Source organism: Nannospalax galili, unplaced genomic scaffold (assembly GCF_000622305.1).
Source record: "Nannospalax galili isolate Female #2095 unplaced genomic scaffold, S.galili_v1.0 scaffold426, whole genome shotgun sequence".
NCBI lineage: Eukaryota > Metazoa > Chordata > Mammalia > Rodentia > Spalacidae > Nannospalax > Nannospalax galili.
The window spans coordinates 1,391,516-1,413,052 of NW_008354494.1; positions in this window are offsets into that span (position 1 = coordinate 1,391,516).

A 21,537-nucleotide genomic window follows, 5' to 3' on the forward strand; every position below is an offset into this window, starting at 1 on the left:
AAAGACACAAATACTTGTGAAAAGAGATATTCAATGTGGCCACATTGGGAAGTGAAGCAATGAGGCCACAGTGACCCCCACACACCCCGTGCCCCAACCATCATCCATTTTTAGGCTTTTGGTTCCTGACATGAGGTCTAGGTTTCAAAAGAAGACCAGAGGTATGCATAACCTCTTGGTCAAGGTGTGGTCCACATCAGTGTCTTACCTGTAGTCGCTCTTGCAAGGTGGTCCAACAGCTTGTCAGAACTGAAGGAAATCTCTTTCCCAATCTTCGTTACCTCAAGGATGACTACAAGTTAAGGTCCATAGGTAGACATTAAATGAAGCTTTTTTAGAAAGGACCATAACTGAGTCATTGTGTTGAAATTTCAGCTTTGCATACTTTAGACTTTATTAAAAACAAGCGCAATTCTTTCATGGTGGTAGAGAATTCAGAAACTATAGAAAATACATCCTCTTTCCTCCTTTTTTTTTGTACTGTTCCCATAGCACCTGCTTAGTTCCTTTCTAACCAAGTGCCCCTTGAAACATTTTTAAGTTACTAAAATAACATGTAAAATGAAGCACTTTCACCCCCACAAATGACCTCATCTATTCTGAACATGACCCAGCTTGCAAAGTACCACATGTACCTACTACCATGACCAGAAATGAATTTTCCCCTTTGGAAATATGTCTTCAAGACTTCCTTTGAAACCCATGGGGAGAAGGACCAGGGCTGCTCTTGTGAACATTGTGGGAAGGAGGTTCGTCAACTCAGAAGTCGTATTTCTTGGAAGTCTTGTTGTCATGGAGATGTAGACCAAAATATTTAACAAAGGCACTGATGCACGGGGATGCATCTTGGTGCCAATCTGTCCCAGTCCAAGCTGATTATCCCCCACATGGCACAGTAAACCAGGATGGTGGCACATACCTGTAATTCTAGCACTCACTAGGTAGAGCCAGGAGGACGGTGAGACAAGGCCAGGTTGGGTCACATGGTGAAGTTTAGGCCAATCTGTGCTAGATAATGCTACTGCCTCAAGAAAACCAAAAAAGGGCCAGTGAGATGATGCAGAGAGTAAAGGCATTTACTACCAAGCCTGACTACCTGAGTTCAACCCCCAGGACCCACATGGTGGAAGGAGAGAACTGACTTCTGAAAGTTATCTTCTGACTGTCACACATGTACCAGGACACACGCATGCTGCCCTCCCATATGAAAATAAATGTAATAAAAATACTAAAACAAAACAACAACTTAAGTCAAAGATGGTGTAGTGCCCAGAATCGTTCAGGAGACAGACCAAGGGGCTCCTGGAGTTATCCCAGAGGACTATGAAGGGCCGGGCCAAGCCACTTTCTAGACACCTGCCACTGGCAAAGGTCTTCAGATGTGCAGTTACTCCATTGAGGCTAAAGGGATCTGATCCCCAATGGCGATAGAATAAAATGGAGGAAAAAGAGGTGCTAGAAATGGGCAGGGGGATCTTTCTACCTGACTTAGAGGTTGGACATGTGACACAGAGCCCTCTATATGCAAAAGTCCGAGATTTGTCAATTTTCCTTCTTGAGGTACAGGCTTTAGATTTACTCTCATGATGTATTTCACTTGTGGTAAGGATTGAGGAAGAATAAAGAATGTTGAATTTATTGACTATAATTCACTCCCCAGGTGGGATGAGCACCCTAGAAAGTCTAGGTTTGCCTACCTTATCCCACACACAGCCAACCTCAGTTCTGGAGCGAGGAAGGAAACTGAATTCCTGAAACTAGAAAGAGGGCTTGCTCTCTTATTTCACACTGGAGGTAGAGTGTCTGGATATTAACACAAAGCTTTTTTTTTTTTAGATAGGACCATTCCTTCTCAAAAGAAGGTTCTTAAAATCATTTAGACGGTTGGAGAGATGGTTCAGCAGTTGAGAGCACTGACTACTCTTGCAGAGGACCTGGGTTTGGGTCCCAAAACCCACATGGTGGCTAACAACCATCTGTAACTCTGGTTCAAGGGGATCTGATGCCCTCTTCTGGCCTCTGTGGGCATTGCATGGCACAGGTGCACTTAATGCATGCAGGTACAACATATATACACATAAAGTAAAAATAAACAAAATATTTTTAAAAATTATTTAGAATATGTCCCTACAGATTCAGAACCATTTAAAAATCTCCCTACAGATTTTCACCCCCCCCCCCCCCCCCCGTAGCAGAGTCTTACTATGTAGCCCTTACTGGCTTGGAACTTACTTCACAGACCAGGCTGATTTTGAACTCACAGAGATTTGCCTGCTTCTGCCTCCTACCTGCTGGACTAAAGGTGTGTGCCTGGCAAGAAGATTCTGGATTGTCACAGCCACTCCTCCCAGAGGCTGCATTTTCAAACTACCAGGTAGCTCTTCTCAGCCCTCCCCCCACCACGGAAGCCTTGTGGGAAAGCAGAAAGACTGCCTGTGACCAGCTTACCTAGCAAGAATACTTGCTGCCCTGAAAAGTGAGGCCAGCACCCACTAGTTTCCAGAGCATCCATGCAGAGAAGGAAATATACCATTTCTGGTATGCTTCGGAAACAAGGATGGGACAAGTTACTGTAACTGTTGAGGTTCTCACCACTTTAAGGCAAGGAATCCCCTGGTGCTAAAGTCGACTGAACATAGTCCTTTCTATCCTTAGCTCATGCCAATTCTCCTGTATGCCTTTCCTTTTTATTTTCTTGAAAAAAATGATTATTTTAAGATGCAGCATAAATGTCAAATCCCTGCTGAAGCCTTTCTTGATACTTCTAGACTATGGTGTTTATCACCTTGGACTGGGGCAGGTGCTAAAATTGGATGCTAGAAATCAGAGATTGGTTTTTGTTAATGTATGTATCTCTGGACTAATTGAGAGTCTGTGAAAACGATTGCATTCAATAAAGATTTGGACAGAACTGTGTGAAAGGATGAATGAACCAAGTGATCCATGCTTGGAATGCAGATAGGGTGGGTATATTAGTGACATTTTCTGTTGCTGTGATAAAACACCATGAATGAGGGAACTTATAGAAGGAAAAGTTTGTTAGGCTTATGGTTGCAGAGGGATAAGATTTCATCATGATGGGGCAGGCATGGCAGGAAGCTACTGGATGCAGCCAGAACAGAAAACCGAGTGCTCACATCTTCAAGCAGGCACAGGAAGAAGAGAGAGATAGACTGGAAATGGGTAAGACTATGTCCCACCCTCAGTGACATGCTTCCTTTAGTGTGGCCACACCTCCTAACCCTCCCCAAACTGCACCAGAAACTAGGAACAAAGTGTTCAAATACTTGGAGCCCGGAGAGACCTTCTCATTCAAACCACCACAGTAGGGAAGGGTGGTATCAGAATGTGGAATTAGTGGCACTTTATCTGAGACAGGCAGTGTGGGGCAGTGAAGGTATCATTGAACTTGAACTGATTTTAGCCAGTGTCTTAGCAGTTATGTATTCTGTGTTACTTTAGAAGTTTATAAGCTGCTGCAGTCACTGTTTAATCACTGTGAGAAAACTGGAAAAAACAACTTAAAGGAGGAAAAATCATTTTGACACCTCATCTCAGGATTTCAGACCAGGCTAACATGGCTCCTTTGCTTCTGAGCATGTGTGTGGTGAGACAGCATATTGTGTTGAGAGAGCATATGGTGGAGCTAAGTGACTTACTTACCTTATGGTGAACAGGAAGCGGAGGGAGCAAGAGAACAAGAGCGATATTTACCCTTCAAAGGCACACTTTCAGTGACCGACTTCCTCCAATAAGACCTACTTCCGAGTTTCTACCACCTAATAATGCCATTAATTATGAACCAACAATGGATTATTTCATTGATAAGTCAGAGTTCTCTTGATCCAATCACCTCTCAATGATTGGCTTTACTAGCTGGGGTCCTAGCCTTCAAAGATACGTTTTTGAGGAACTTCATACCTACGCTATAATAAACCTTTGGGTTCTTACTCTATTTAAACTTTTATTAATTAATTAATTAATTAATTGTGTTTGTGTGTGTGCGTGTGTGTTTGTGCATGTGTGTAAGCTGGATGACAACTTTTGGGAGTTGTTCCCACCATGCGGGACTCTCAGGAACCAAATTCAGGTCTTCAGGCTTGGTGGGAAGCACCTTTACCCATTGAGTCGTCTCGACAGCTCATCCATTGTTCTTAACATGAAGATAATTATCCTGACTTTTTCACATAGTGAAAGAAATGTGAGAAGGAAGCAGAGAAAAGTTACAGCAAAACATGGAGTCTATGAAGAGGTGTGAAGTAAGTAAGGTACTAATGACCTAGAGGACAGCCATCCCTGATCCCACATTCCCAGAAAGTCGGCAGCCTGGACCTCTCCCAGGCTGACAGGTCAGATGAGCACCTCATTGAACTGAAGTAGATGAGCCAGATGCATGGCGCCAAGTTGTAGTCCATGGTGATGCTATCAGTGGCAGGGTGGATAATTACATGTTTGATGGACCTTTTTCAGTAAGATGGAAAAAGAGTTAAATATACCACAGCTAAACAGAAGAATGTGAAACTTGGGTGGCTTGAATTCCTTTAACAAGAAAGCAAGATACAGTGTCTGTACCTGGTGCCACCCTGTGGGATGGTACCTGTCTCTTCTTTGAGGTGCAAACTGTTCACCTAACCCCAGGAGGTGGAGCTCAGGCAGGACTTCCTAAGTGAATTTTGGTGACTGACTCTGTAGACATGTCAAGGACTGGAAATGAAAAGTGTTTTTCAGTAGAAGGTTGGAATAAAAAGAGGGCCCCTGTTGTGGAGCATAGACAAGTTGACAAAATTTCATTTGTCTCTTGAATTCTACTTACACAAAAGGGAAGAAAACTCAGTCTATTCCCGTATATGATGAGCTAGCAAAGCTTTGGTGGTCACAGGGAAAATCTGATAGCCAGGGTGGCTGTAAAGGAATAATGTTTTGAGTCCTCTGATGTCTAGACTTACTACTCAGGCAGCTGCATATTGTACCCCCAAAAGGGGGAGGACAAAGAATTTCAGACATGGCTTCATCAAAATAGATAGGGCTAGGAGGTGACTCAGAAGCTCCCGTACTGGGGGAAAGCAAGCCACCAGCTTGACCTTCAGCATAAAAGCATCAGTCATTCCTTCCAGCAGCCCAGCAAGGCTATAGACAATGATTGTCATCCATGTATGTCTTAGTGTAACAGATACCATGTTAGTCTCTTGGTAATGTATGGACAGAAGTTTATTTAGCTCATGGTTCTAGAAGCTGGGGAGGGTTTCTAGGCAGAAAGACCTGTGAGCTCAAGCAAGGCAGAAGAGATAGAGAGTGAGCAAAAGAATGGAAAGGCCTAGAACACAACACATCAGAATTTACCATTAAAGCATTTCCACAGTAATGACAGGGGATGGTGAATCTTAATTGTCAACTGGATTTAATTGATAAACTCCTAGGAGATTAGGATCCTAAACATAGCTCTGGAATTTTCTGTGATGGAATTTCAAGATGATTGGATCATGAAGCCTCTGACCTAATGAATGGGTTCATCTCAGATGCCTTAAGATATAAAGACAGAATTGGGAGATGGTGAAGGGTGGGAAGTCAACCTTGGCTGGATGAAGTAACTTATTGAAAGCTTGTCCTTGAGGCTACATCTTAGCCCTGGCTTCTTTCCCTGACCCCCTTGTTTCTGCTTCCTGACCACCATGATGTGAACTGCTCTGCCATACCCTCATCCCACTGTCATGATGGACTGACATCTCTAAAACCTTGAGCCAAAATAAATCTTTCCTCTTCTTTTAAGTTGCTCTGTTACAGGTTTGAAAACATAATAAAAGTGATTAATACATGTTACTAGCTTACCCTTGAGAATAGAGCCCTCGGGATCTGAACATACCTTAAAGGCCTCACCTTTTAACCCCATTACAATTGCAATAACATTTTAACATCAGTTTTGGAGGGGACAGTAAAACCTTAACAATGTATATAAAAGATATTAAGACTCAGAAGCATGGTGCTATCTGTGTCCACACATAGACTGGAAAGCTCTAACGGATGTAAAACCAAGTCCTGAGCTTCCTTCTAAGACTGGCACAGATCACATCTTTGGTCCTGTCCAGCCTACCTGTCCAGGTTAACTGTAATTACTTCAGTCAGAGGAATTAGGATTATTAAAAATGTTAAAAACATTTTTCCAGGGAAATACTTTATTAATGATAGAAACACTAGTTAGCCCAATTAAAAAAAAATTAAAGTATTCAAGATTGAAAACATAAAGTAGACACTATCTCTAAAACAGGAAGGGCTAATCACCAGGGAATATTTCCTAGAACTCGTGGCAATGAGCAGGAAAATCTGAACAGGATAGCATCACTAGATGCCAAATTATCCAAATTATCTGAGGAAGAAAATTTTAAATGAAAAAGCTCTGTAACTCTGAAGGAAATTAGGAAAATTATTTTCAAGGCTTACATGGCACCATTTATTTATTTGTATATTACTCTCATATATGTTAATAACATAGTACATTATTTTTCTTGTGCTGTAAATTATACGCAAATCACAGGGACAAGCCCTGATTCTTTTCATGAAAACATATGAGCTGATGGGATGTCATGCATGGAGTGGTGTGAAGGGATATGCTAGTGATGGAGCGAGCAGTCAGGCCGATGCTTGCTGTACAATGGGAGCAGCAAGGTGTAACCGATTTTCTTTGGTTAAAGTTTGGTAATTATCCATTGGCTATGGGTACAATTTTCAAAAGATATTTTGCATCTTGTCCACAAGCATTCTTACTTTTGGTTTTGTAGGCTGAACTAATTTGACTCAGGAACTGCTGAGTGACTGTTATCGTGCATACACATCCTGCCCTCATGGTTTTGTCTGGGTGAAGGATCCAGCACTTATAAGGCCTGTGGGACATTAGGTTCTTGAGCTGCTGAGAAGGTACAAGGATGGCTTAGAAGAAACACTTACCAGCTCCAATAAGCAACAGGCCAAATTAGCCCTGAATTTATAGTCTTAAAAAACATTTTAAATGTTCACTATGTCTACATGCAGAGCTGACTAGAATCTGACCCAAGGGTTAAGACAGCAACGGGGCTGGGCACAATGTGAAGATGGATACCAAGTTTTTTATCTCAATTTAGTCATCTATCTGGTATCAGTAGGCTCCAATGAAGAGTCACTGTTGTGGATAAAGGCAGCCTTTAAGTCTCTGCAAAGTAACCTGGGTAATTGCACCATAGTCCACATGTCAGAGGTGGGAAATTAGTGGATTGTTGCTCAGTTAAGTGGCCTCCAAACTAAATGATTTTAAAGTTAAGAATACGTGAAGCTTGAGGGTTTTGGGGAATAACAAGAAACAGATTCATTCTGAAGGGACTGTAATTTTACTCTGACAGACTGCTCGACATCTGAATTGATTCTGGGAGCCCATTGAGAATATTTTATGGGATGCTTTAGCCTCAAAGACCTCTTCCTCTCTGTTCTTTACGTGTCGTTTGTGTTTTTGTGGTTTAGCTCAGTCTAGTCACAGACAGTCTCTAGCCTGTCAGTGTTCTGGCCTTGTGGTCTACTCTGGTGTTTTATGATAAAGCTGTCGAAAGGATGTTTTCAATGGGTAGCAGATGAAGGACCCAGGATTTGCCTTCTGCGCCCCCGCAGTGGTCTCTACCTGTCTCAGATGTAGCGCTTAAATAAGATGTGTGTAAATTCTTTTTCTTACCTTTCTTAAGTTTTTATATTTGTGTCATGCTAGAAATTTGTAAAGAAGAGTTCAGAGAGAGAGAAATCCGGAAAGCCTCTCATTGAGGTTTACTTCAGGGGCCATTTGTGGGTTGTTTAATTTTATTCATCAAATATTTATTTGACACCTACATTGCTCTGGGAATTACAGTAGGTGCTTGGAATAAAATAATAAATGTCTTGCTGAGTGTCATAATGAAACACCTTGGAAAATATAATGCTTGGTTTAGGATGAGAAAATATTGCTTTGCTCAGTTTGCCCCCTGGTGGCCAAGAGGAGGAAACCTGAACTCCAGCTTTTCCTGGGAAGTCTGCCTGTCACCAAGACATTATCACCAAGAACCCAGAACAAAAGATTCAGGTTGCTCTTATCCCATCTCATTAAAAGCCACGTTAATCGTCCACACCCTTATCCTGTGCTTTATGTGTCAGAAAATGTGGGAAAATAAAACAAATGAGTGACAATAGAAACAAAGTGCTTTCTTGTTTTTTTTGACTAACTATAAAAGCTTTCTACCTCCATCTTCTGCCTGGTCCCATCTCCACCATTATCTTTCATATAGACTAGGATGGTGCACATTTATCAATGGGTGTCATAGGGGAAACAAGAAAGGAAGTCCAGCACTTCTCAGTGCTCATTGGCATGAAAACATAGTGGTATAGCTAATAATATTCAGTGGAGGGGACTTTACGGGTCAGACCACCACTTGGCACACAATGTACCCCTTCCCACCAGATGAGTCATTTGAGGAGGGATTTTTTCTTTCTTCTTCTTGTGTTTGGCAATATTTCTGTGCTGTTCTGGGCCGAGGGACTGATCATATTCCATGCAGCTCTGTGATGACTTGCACGCTATGTCAACTTGACTAGGCTGCCACCCACAGTTACTCAATCAAACACTCATGTAAGAGTTCCTGAAAAAGCATCTTGCAGATGTAATTGAAATACCCAATCCATTACCTTTAGGTAAAGGCCATCCTGGATGATCTAGCTCAACCTGGCTTGATGAGGAATTCTTCAAAGGCAGGGCTGAGGTTTCCTCAAAAGAGAGAAGAAAGCTGGGGGGTGTAGCTCAGTTAGTGGAGCACATGCCTAGCATGCGTGAAGTCCTGGGTTAGAGCCACAGCACCTTGTAGACCAGGTATGGTGGTGCACACCTGCAATCCTAGTACTCTGAAGGTGGAGTATCAAAAATTCAATGTCATTCTTGGTTACACAGCCAGTTTGAGGCCAGTCTGGGACATAGGAGACTCTGTCTCAGAGAAAAATGTTGGGGTGGGGGGCTTCCTATAGAGAACAAATCTGTGGATTTGGAATCTGGTACTCCCTTGATTTTCCCTTTCTGACTGACTATGGATATTCAGTCAGCCCTGACAATTATGTAAACCAATCCTGGTGGATTCATTTGCTAAAATGGCAGTAAAAATAAACAAACAACAAAACAGAAACAAAACCAAAAAAACTATAAACCACACCAGTGACTAAAATAGCGGAGATTTATTGTCTCACATTTATGAAGGCTAGAGGTCCAGGTCAAGGTGTTAGGAGGTTGATTCTTTCTGAGGGCTGCAATGCAGAATCTGTTGCATGTTTTGCCCCTCACTTCAGGAAGTCACTGGCAATTGTTGGTGTTCCTTGGCTTGAAGCGGTATACCCTCTGATCTCTGTCGCCATCGTCATACTATGTTCCCCAGTGTGTGTACGTCTCCATGAATTCAGATTTCCCCTTTTTATAGGGACATGTGCTCTATTGGATCGGCACACTCTAATGACCTCATTTTAAACCATTGTCTCTATAAAGGCCCTATCTCCAAATGTAAGGTCACTTTCTGAAGTACTGAAGTTAGGATTCCAGCATGCTTCAGGAGAAGGCATTAATTCATCCCATCCCACCTCTGAATCAGCCCTGGATGATACTTGTTATGCATCCCTTAGTCACATTCCCCAAAGCAACTTACCAGAAACATTAGTTGCTCCAGGTGGCACATCCCATTGATTCACCCTCTGATGTGGAGATAATTAAATACGAATATAAACACAGTACAACTGCTTGACTTACACAAGGAAGCTCAAGGCTGGGACATCAAAAACTGATTTGTGGTGGGGGCACCTGAGGAAGCAGGCCTTCAAGGGTGGTTTAGTGGAGCGTTGGACCTGGCTTACCCCTTGGCAGCTGCTTAAGGCCTAATAAGAATGGACAGCCTAAGAAGCAGAAACTAGCTTTTTGGGTTTCCCATATGGATAAAGCCTCATGGGTGTGAAGATTTGGAAGAAAGTTGGGGAATACAAGTGTTCGGGGCCTGGGGACTGATGAAGGTACTTCATAGTCTGTTCCTTGGTTACGTGTTAGTCACTTGCTGGTGGCCAAGAGTATCTTATCTGATTTACCCTTATCCTCCCCTGTTCTTTTCTATTTTCTTATCTGTGCTAGGGATTGAACCTAGGGCCTGATGCACGCTAGGCAAGTGCTCTACCTCTGACCTATATACCCAGTCCCTCAGTCCATTCTTTTCTTTAAAAAGATTTTATTTTAAAAATTGATTTCTTTTTATTTTATGTCTATGAGTGTTTTGCCTGCATGTATGTAAGTGTACCCATGTAATACTTGCAGAAACCAGAAGAAGGCAATAATATAAACTAAATAAGGTGTCTTTAATAAATGCTCATGCATTGGCTGGCTGATAAATGTGTACCAGAGGTCTGCAGAAACATAATCACAGTTAGTTCTAGGAAAATGGTTCAGAGTTCCCTCATTCAGTGTTTATAGAGACTTGAGAATTTCCATAAATAACGAATATTGGCTGTGCCCATATGGGCTTTGAAGACTGCCCTTTACTACCGTGCTATGAGGATCGGAAACAAAGAGCTGGTGTCTCTAGCTTGCTCTAGGAATGAAGGAGCTGCAGTTTGGCAGCCCCCGGAGGTGCTCTTTTCATCCAATTGGAAGTCGATAAGCATGATTCTGGAAGAGGTCAGCACAGAGGAGGGTACCACATAGCCACACAGCCGAACTGATGAAGCCCCATTCAGACACGGTGTCATTGAATGGAAAGACATGGGCATCACATAAAAGAAATCAATGTGTGCTTCGAGTAATTTTTGACAATCTTTTTTTGACGAATGCCACAATTCCTCTTCAAAACAGAAAAGGATTTGCCTCTTCTAAATGTGTATTTGACCCCTACAACATTTTAATTCTGTCTCATCTGTCAAATATTCCAACTGAAATGCTGATAACAGAATTGCTTCTAGCCACAAGAATTGTTAAGTAATTGTTAGGCGGACAGCAAGGGATCAAACCCAGGGCCTTGTGCACGCAAGGAAAGCACTCTGTCTCCAACCCTCAAAGCTTATTTAAACAGAACTTTCTCTGAGTCCTCTTCATTGGGAGCCTTCCACATTTTCTGGTCAATGGTCTTTGATGCCCCCCCAACCCCCCGTGCAGAGGTAGGAAGTGGCGGGGAGACCATAGGGGATGGAGGCGGTGCAGGGAAACAAGGGAAATGGAGGCATACCCCTTCATTCTACCCTCAAGACTGGATCCAAATGCAAACCAAGGGAAGCTGAGCTCCAGGGGAGCACAAACCTATTTCCTTCTTCTCCTCCCTTTGACATTGCTGTGCACCGCCACATGGTTGGAATTGTGGCCTCCATTTTCTTCTATTTCCAGACTCTGAAATGACAGCTGAGAAGACCCCAAATTACATCCCGAGTTGCTGTATGGTGCATGACCTGAGCTTGATTGATCAGAGAAATCTGGATTGCTCACGTTGCTCTGGAGTAAGGCCTCACTGGAGAAAGTTCCAGAAATAACATGAGTGGTTAAGTCAGTTACTTAGAGAAAGACAGTAGACTCTCAAGCTGTCTGAAGCATCTAAGTTACTAAGTACAAGCTGAAATTAAGGGTGGGCAAATGTGCAAATATCTGAGCTCCCTAGTAGCTGTAAGGGACCGGAAGAACCACCTACGGAGACTGTTTTCACTCTAATCAACATTGGGTTATGCTAGTTTGGACACGTAACTAGTGGTATGGACACACCCTGCTTTCTGCACGTTGTATGTTGTACACTTTGTTCTCCATATTTAGTCTTGAATTTCTAGTTCACTTGGCTCAAGGCTGAAGGTGGCTGTGCTTCTTATAAAGTGTGTTTTTCTACCTGGTAGAATATACCTCACTCCTAATCTTACCTGCTCTATACCGCTAACCAGGAAATCCCATGCCTTACTGACATATACGAATTAATGCAAGTGCTGCTATGAAACACTGAAACTATGGCAACCAACTACTCAGGGTCAGTGCGGTGAGTTCTGAGAATTCATGGATGTGTATGGAAACAAATCTAAATGCAAGCCTTAGCAAAATTCGTCAGTATAGATAGATTATTGAACACATGATGACTAATATCCTAGAGAAGAATGACCACTTGGCATCATCCTATGTTTACTAAGAATAAATCATAAATCCAGTTCCATAGTTTCTGTAATTCTAATGAACAGAAACACATTCCATTTTCCTTGAGAGTGCTACTTTTTTATTATCTTAAAATTGTGGCAAAAAATTTGTGATTACTTTTTCTCCTCTTGCATTAATTTATATGTGGGGACTCGGCTTGTATTGACAAAAGGATGGGAAGCAGACAGATGGAACGATGAGACAGCAGCACGATGGAACTTTAAATTCCGGCTTCTTAAACCGTGGCTTCATGACTTCATGCGAGGGAATGTGGGAGCTGTGAAAAATTCAGTTACAGTGAATGTTTCCTTAAGGTGCAATGACCAAAATTTAATTAAAAAGAGAATAAGTAATGAATCCAATGTTCTGGCAGCTTTTGCTGGTATCACATCACGTGACTCTACTGCAGCCTTGACTCTGAACATTCAGTGTGTGCAGGTTGCACGAAGCATTGGTATCAACATGCATTGCCAAGGAATCCTACATGAAACACCTGAGTTCAGATGCAAGGCTAGTGTCTGTTAGAACTTCAGTGCTTTTACTGTACATATTAAGTTTTCTGTTCTTTTTTAAAAATATTTTATTTATTATTTTTATTTTATGTGTATGAGTGTATTGCCTGCATGTATATGAGTGCACCCGTGTTGTGCAATGCCATGGAAGTCAGAAGAGGACTTTGGATTCCTCTGGAATTGGAGTTAAGGACAGTTTGTAGCCACCATGTGGGTGCTGGGAATCGAACGTGGGTCCTCTGCAAGAGCAGTTAGTGCTCTTAACCACTGAGCCATCACTCCAACCCCTAAGTTTATACTTCTAACTAACTTATTTAGCTCTATATCAATAAGTGAATATTTCCTGTTAAGCATTTAAATAGACCCCTGTACTGGTTAGTTTTAACTGTCACCTAGATACAGCCTAGAATCACCTGGGCAGAGTGTCTCAATTGAGATGCCATGTGGGTGCTGGGAATCGAACTCAGGTCCTCTGCAAGAGCAGTCAGTGCTCTTAACTGCTGAGCCATCTCTCCAGCCCCAAGTTTTCTGTTCTTATAGAAGCATAATAGTTAAATTACAAAGACTCTTAATATTTTCCTACCAGTAGTCCTCGGCATGTAAGTATCAAATTAGTGTACCTTTGGATTGGATTTGTGTTACAATGTTTAATTTTAAAAACTATTGTTTGAGTTGCTGACTTGAGTTTCATTTAAAAAAAATCATCAAATGAATATTTGCTTGGGATTAGGATAGTGTCTCCAACAATTTCTGAAAGGCCCTGGATCTATTTTGTACTATGTGTTTATGCATAACTGAGTCTCAGCAATGATGGTTATAAAATCAAGATTCTAATCAACTCTGTAAAGCATTGAAGATGCTCTATATCCTATAACCAACCTCAAATAACTAGCCAAGATTTAATTCTTTAAAAAAATATTTATTTTGGGGTCTGGCAAGATGACTCAGCAGTCAAGAACACCGGCTGCTCTTGAAGAGGACCTGGGTTTGAATCCCAGCACCCACATGGCAGCTAACAACTGTCCCTAACGCCAGTTCCAGGGGATCCAACTCAATCTTATGGCCTCCGTGGGCACTGCATGACACAGGTGCATTTACATTCACACAGGCATAACATACACATAAAAATAAAAAGAAATAAATCAAAATTTAAAAACTATTCTTATTTTTATTTATGTATATATGCGTGTATGTGTGTGTGTGTGTGTGTGTGTGTATGTGTGTGTGTATGTGTGTTTAAGTGATAGATATATGGATGCCCACAGAGGCCAGAAAGGAGCATGGGATCCCTTAGAACTGAATTCCAGGTGGTTGTCAGCTTCCCAATATGGGTGCTGGGAACTAAGCCCTGTGAATAACTTTTTAACAGTTTGTTATCAGTAAATGTTTAATTTGTAAACCTACTATATACATATACCTAGAGTGATTAGGCATTTCTTGAGTGAAAAAGTCATCAGTGGAAATGGCTTAATAAGCCTTGCCTTAAAGAGAGCTCTTAGGGAAGTTTGGTATGCACTGGCTCACTGAGTTTTAAGTGATAGAAGGTGATGAAGAGGGGTTGGTGGGATTCAAGTACTGTTAGCAAGACATGGAGAACCTCACAGATGGGACAACTGGAGGCAACCGATCACTGGTGGAGAATGTAGACATGGGGAAGAGGGACATGTATCAGAAGGAGGATTCATCCAAACATTAAACTCTCACTGGGATATTTACCGAGAGTTGGCTTTTTCCCTCCAAGTCAAACGGTATGCCTATTGTCATGACTGATTTCTGCATTACCATCTTGGATGGGCCCTGTGAGATGACTGGATCACTGTGGGGCATGAGGGCATTGTTTCATTGACATACAACACTTAGCACCCACTTGTTAAATAGCTGTTTTTGAATCACTTGTATTTCTGGCATGTTCAGATTTCAACCAAATTCATTCTTTATCCTCCTGAAATATGCTCACATTTAAATTCTGCTAATACTCTTCTGTCTTGATTCTGTTTGGACATCAGAAAACTTTCAGAAACAGAAGATCTCTATTTACTTTCTTTGTATCCTTTTTCTCATTCATTCATAAAATCTATGTTTTCAGGTTCTAACTTATGACAGTATTTGACATTTCAGACACCATAAATCTTGGCTTATCTATGATCAATGGTTCAATCTCTTTATTCTGCCTTGTTTTCAAGAAGTAGGGGTGGGGACTGGATAATTAGTTCCCTATTTTTTTTCTCTTTAAATTCTAACTTTGTGTGGCTAACCCAAAGTATTGGCCTTATCTGTGTGTTTACTTTGGTCTTTGTTTTAAAGGCTCCATGCTTTGATCTGTCATAAGACTTCATCAGTTTGGTTTCTCTCTGCATCTCAGACCCCTTTCCTCCTCGGAACCAATAATAATGTCGTGGTTAACCAGGGACTGTATGTAAGTCATAGATTATATCATGTAGTGATCCTGTACTTCTCTTAGTGTGGGTAAGTATATTTGGTAATATTTGAATGTGAAATATCCCCTATAGCTCATGTGTTTGAATACTTGGTCCCCAGGTGGTGCTGTTTGTGAAGGTTGCAAAACCTTGAGGAGGTGGAGCCCCCAAAGGAAACTGGTCATTGTGGGTGGGCCTTGAGGGTTGTAGCCCAGCCTTACTCTCTGCCTACTCTCTGCTTCCTGAGTACAGATGTAGTGTGACCTCTTGTCTCAGGCTCCTGCTGCCACACCTTCCCTGCCATGATGGACTGTCTCTCCTCAATCTGTGAGTCAAAATATATACTCCCCCCTCTGGTTGGCTCACCTCAGGCTTTTAATCATAGTAATAAGAAAAGTAATGAATACAGATGTTTACAACAGATGGGATTGTGTAAGAGTTCTGGGGTCCTGTCTCCCCTTACTCCTTCCCCCTTTTCTCTTGATCTCCTTCCTTCATATATGTTTGCTTTCTGAAATTATTATTATTATTATTGTTGTTATTTTTGCCTTTTTGAGACAGGGTCTCCCTGTAGCCCCAGCTGTCCTGGAGCTCACTATGGAGACCAGGCTGGCCTTGAACTTACAGAGATCCGCCTGCCTCTGCCTCCTGAGTGCTGGGATTAAAGGCATGCACCATCACGCTGGGCGCTTTCTGAAATTTTAAGAGAAAGACTTACAAGTAAATGCCTATCTCCATTCTTATCTCTCATCTCCCTAGTGACATCTCTAGTGTTTTTTTAAAAAAATTTATTAGTTATTTTTATTTTATGTGTATGCGTGTATTGCCTACATGTAGGTAAGTGCACCCCTGTCGTGCAATGCCCGCGGAGGTCAGAAGAGGCTGTCAGACCCCCTGGGACTGGAGTTACAGACAGTTGTTAGCCGCTGGGTGCTGGGATTTGAACCCAGGTCTTCTTCAAGAGTGTTCTTAACCACTGAGCCATCTCTCCAGCCCCACATCTCTAGGGTTTAATGGGCAACAAAAAACATGACCTTAATACTACTGGGGTCAAATGTGTAATAAAGTTCTAATCCTGCTGTTCAGAGGCCTCCATACTTTGACCTCAGCCTCCTCTTCCTCTATTCTTCCCAAGTATTTCTTAGAACTCTCCTAAATCAGAGGTCCCTTGTACCTTGTATGCTGGTTCCTCTTTGCTGTGGCTTCCCTGCGTGGATCTCTTAATGAGATTGGCCTGATGTCAACGGTTTTATTAATCATAATGTATATAGTGTTTTGTCAGCAATTGAATTTACAAGGATTCAAAGCTTGTTTCTAAAGAGAGTTGGTGTCTCATGAAAATCACCAGGTGTAAAGATAAAGCTAACACTATTTTGGGAATTTTGTTTTGTTTTGACAGTTTAAAGAGTGCAAGTGCCATCTAGTGGTAAAAGTTGTGGCTGCAGGGGAAACTAGGCTTGCCCTTTCCTTATTCAGAGTGTGCTCCAGTGCGCCAGGTACTGAGGACTGAAAATACAGCTGTAAACAAATCAGACAAAAACCTTTGTCTGCACAGGGTTCTGTTAGCTATTTTCATGATTATATCATATTGAATTAAGTATAAAGGGAGTCAATACCTTAATTAGGCAATGGCTGTGGGCTTGAAAAATCCGGATACACTGTAGTCTTCCGGAAAAATCCATGTCACTGTAGTCTTCAGGCTAGTGAAAGCTCTGTATGGCACTTTCTTTAAAGAGGACAGTTAAAGGAACTGCAACCTGAATCTAGAACACACAAAGGAAGTCTAAACAAATAGAATCAGCCCAAGAAAGAATTCTCATTGTTTTTTGTGTCCTCCAGGTGATAGAGGCAGAGCCACCAGGAAGGAAGAGACTTGCCCACGGGTCTCACAGGGCTCTTTGGGCTTTCTCAACTCACTTGAGTCAGTGATTGCCATGAGTTTTCTGGGCTGGGGAGGACAGATTGCACCCTTCAGCTGGCCATGGGGCCTCCTCCACTCTAGAGCCCGCAGACTTTGGGCAGCGTTTCCCTGCCCCTATCCAACTCCTATGATGCCGAAACTTCTACAGAGGGCCCGGATAGCAAGCAATGGAAGTAAATGGTAATGCCAGGAAGGTAGCTTGGTTTAATAGCTTTAAAGGTGAGAGTAAACCCAATGGCACAATCTGTGGCATCAGAGATGAACTTCAGCCTTACAGATCAGGCGCCAACAAGAACTGATGAAGGGAGGCTTTCGCCACAGAATTGTCCTGCAACATGAGAAGAGTCTTCATTCAGAATAAAAAAAAAAAAAAATGGCACCTCACAAGTGACTTAAGGAGAGCCGAGCATGTCATGATAGTTCAGGATTGTCTGAATTCAGCTTCTTAGCTTTTGTCTTATTGGCATTTTGAGCCAGAATGTTTTATGTGTTCATGCTGTTCTTTGATTTTTTAAAAACGTTCTGTTCTCTACAAATAATATTCTCTCCAGTTGTAACAGCTAAAGATACTTCTAAAATATTGCCAAATGTCTCTAGCTGGGTGGGCAAAGTTACTTCTAGGTGAGACCTACAGAAACATGGTTACATTTCTGTATGTTGTTGGGTTTAAAAAGATTTTTTTTTGATCAAATCCATGCCCACTCCCTGCCCTCGAACTCCTCCCATATCTCCCATCACTTTTTTTCTGATAACTTCATGTACTCTTTCTTCTTCTTTGATTTATTTTTATGGGGCTTTTTGTGATCAAAACACCTTATATGCATGTATGAAATTCTCAATAAGTTATTTATTAAAAAAATAGGAAGAAGAAGAAAAACAAAAAAAGAAAAAGAATTATTTTTTGAGCTAGGGTCTCGCTGTAGCCCCAGATGGGCAGGAACTTACTATGTAGTCCAGACTGGCCTCGATCTCACAGAAATCTGCCTGCCTCTGCCTCTTGAGTGCTGGGATTAAAAGTGTGCACCACTATGCCCAGCTTGTTGTGTTTTTAAAAGACAGGTCAACCTTTTAAATACTGAAATTACAAATATGTGGTACTACACCTGGCTTTTTTTCTGTGTCTTATAGATGTATCGTTTCTCTCCCCATGGCTGTCTCTTGGTGTCTTTCTTCCTAGTCTACTGAAGTAGGTAAAGGCTGCTTGTACACCTAATCAAGCAGTGTCCTGCTTGAGGTAACTGGGGGAGGCAGCAATATGTCTAAATTTTACTCCTAGTGGGGTCCAGACCCAGGCAGTCTGGCTTTATAAGAAGCCGTTGCAGCAGATGAAATGCCTTGCAGCCTTCAGCAGGCTCAGACTCCGTTCTTTGCCACTTTAGAGCTGACTCTAAAAATTAGAAAAACAAAGTGTGACTTTTATAGATGACTCAATGCCAGACACATTGTAACCAGACCTTGTTAGGTCCACTTAGCATGGATTTCCATTTAATGTGAAAATCTACTCACCAATGAGCCTGTCTTCTAAAGAATACATTTCTAGGGAACTGTGGTGACAAGACTCTACATCCAAGGGGGAAAAACTGAGCAATATATGCAATTTTTCTGGAAGCAGCAGGGTGCAGACACATAGTCTGCAGGCCGATACATGGAAAGGGTGTTACTTTTAGACAGAAAAGTACAATCACATTCCTGGTAATAGGCTGGAGGTGGAGTCTAGGGAAGGATGGCAGAGTGGGTACTCATTGCTTGCTCTCATAATATAGGTAGAGTCTTTCTGGAAAGTACAGCTTTTCCTCAGACCCATTGATTAGGCCATCGGCCTCATTGCGTGAAACTACCAGGGAAAGCCACAGCATCAGTGCTGGCAGCTCTAGCCGGCCACAATAGCCCTCCTTCCAGAAGCGGAGGACACTGGAGCCTCTGAGTTTTCTTTATGTGTTCTTTTGTTCTTCATGAAATCTTCTTTTCCTTTCTTGATTTCTATGAGGCCTATCACCATCACCACCACCACCACCACCACCACCACCACCACCACCACCACCACCACATCATCATCATCATCATCATCATCATCACCATTACTATCATTATCACCATACCACCACCACCACCACCACCATCATCATCATTGTCGTCATCATTTTTTCCCTTTTAGACCCTACTCACCCTTGGGATTCTGTGATATCCACCCCATCTCTCTTCCTTTGACCCCATGGCTTTATTCTGTAGGTGAAGATATCACCTAGGTTCTACCCTAGTCTTCCTTTTCTTTCTCTAGGTGTCCCCAGAGTAGGCTCAGTCAGACCACCAGTTTCAATTCTTACCTCTTCTGAACTTACACCAGTTTTACAGTGGTCTCCTAGTGATCACCCCTGAACTCAACATGCTACAAGTAGAATTCTCTTTCACCAGAAAACCCTCAGCAGTTACTTTATTATTTGCCCTTAGTTTCTCATGCTCAAAGCTTTGACAGCATCGATTCAAGTTTGATTGTCCCTCTCCTCACTATTCATCATGGAATTGGTTCTAAAGTTCTAATTTTTTCCTATTCCTTTTTTTCATTTTCTGACATTATCTTGGTTCAATCCTTAACTTCTTTCTTTTTTATATTTATTATTTTAATGTTATGTGTATGAGTGTATGGTCTGCATGTATGTAAGTGAATCCCTGTTGTGCAATGCCCACAGAGGTCAGAAGAGGGTGTCGGATCCCCTGGAAATGGAGTTATGGATGGTTGTTAGCCGCCATGTGGGTGCTGGGAACAGAACCTGGGTCCTCTGCAAGAGACAAATGCTGGTGAGAATGTTAGGAAAGGGGAACATTGCTGGTGGGAGTACAAACTGGTGCAGCCGCTACGGAAATCAGTGTGGAGATTCCTCACAAAGCTCGAAACTGATCATAATATGGCCCAAACATATCACTCTTGGGCATATACCTAAAAGACTGCATACCCTACAACAGAAATACCTGTTCATCCATGTTCATTGCTGCCTTTTTTGTAATAGCCAGAATTGGAAACAACATAGATATCCATCAACTGATAGTGAAGGCGTGATACACAGTGGAATATTATTCAGCTCTTAAAAAAGGACAAAATTATGAGATTCTCAGTAAACTAGAAACAATCATCCTGAGTGAGATAACCCAGACTCAGAAAGACAAATGCCACATGTTCTCTCTCACAGCTTGCATGCTGGGAACAGAACCTGGGTCCTCTGCAAGAAAAGCCAGTGCTCCTAACCACTGAGCCAATTCTCCAGCCTCTCATCTTTAATTTCTTTTTGCTCGTGAGTTCATCTTGAAATATTCTCCCCTTAATCCATTTTTGACATGGTGTTCTTATATCATTAAGTTGTAGCTCTAATTTATTTGTTTGAATAATCAACTTTGTATTAATAAAGTTCAAAATTTTTTGACCGAAAATTTAAATTTCTGTAATTTGATCTCAAACGATCTTTTTATTTCTTTCTCTTGTGAAACCCCATTACATATCCAGTTTTTGAATTGCGATGGTTGACTTCCTATTACAATCTATCTTTTCCTACCTCCATCCTTCAATATCTATCCTGGAGGATGACTCTTGCAGCATAACAGTTACACTCCAAACCTCCAGCTCTAATTGTTTGCAGCTATAAGCAGTCTCTCATGCCCCTAGCTGGGGAGGGCAGTGAGTTTCTAGTGTTCCATATTGATTTGGGGGGCAGATAGTTCTATAATTGAGCTAAGGTCCAATCTTTTATTTGTGGATGGGTAACTGAGATCCAGAGCTAGAAAAGAAATTTCCCCAAATCCCAGGATGAATTCATTGCAGAGTTTCAGTGTAATGCACCAATGCATATGTCCCCTATGTAAGTAAGGGCACTTTCAGGACAGGATGTATAGCTTATTAATCATTTCTGCACCCTTTTTCTCCTATTATCTAATACGAAGTTAGTGTTTGTCAAATGTTTGTTGAATTGGATGGGCTATAACTTGACAAGAAGGGAAATGTGAAGGAACTGAGGCTTCTGTGGACATGAGATTGCCTAGACTGGCAGGGAATGGCTGTGGGTGCACTCCATAGTTTATAACCAATGATCATGTTAACTCTAGCAGGGGAAGGTGTTTGGTGATAAAGGGAACTGACATTCAGATATGCTAGATGTTAGTTCAGGCTCCTCCTGGTATGGGCTTTTAGGAGTGCCCACCTCTGGTTCTCTTTCTCCAATGCCATGGAAAAGAAAAAGAAAGATGCAATTCAAAGCCTGTGGTATCTTGTACAACAACAAAAATTGACTCAAAAGCATAGCTTTTAAAGCCAATATATGAGTGAAAATTTAATCGGCGGAAAGAACAGTAGGGACAAACTGACGAAGTGGGACGGGGCCCTGATCTTTTAAGGAGACAGCTTCACTTATTTTATTCTTATGAATTAAGAAACAGACAGTAATTAACTTAGGATTATACAGAGCAAAAAGAGGTAATTTTGCATGAGAATAGAGGCTGGAGATGGAGATAGCCTTCCTGCAACCATGAGTTTCTGGG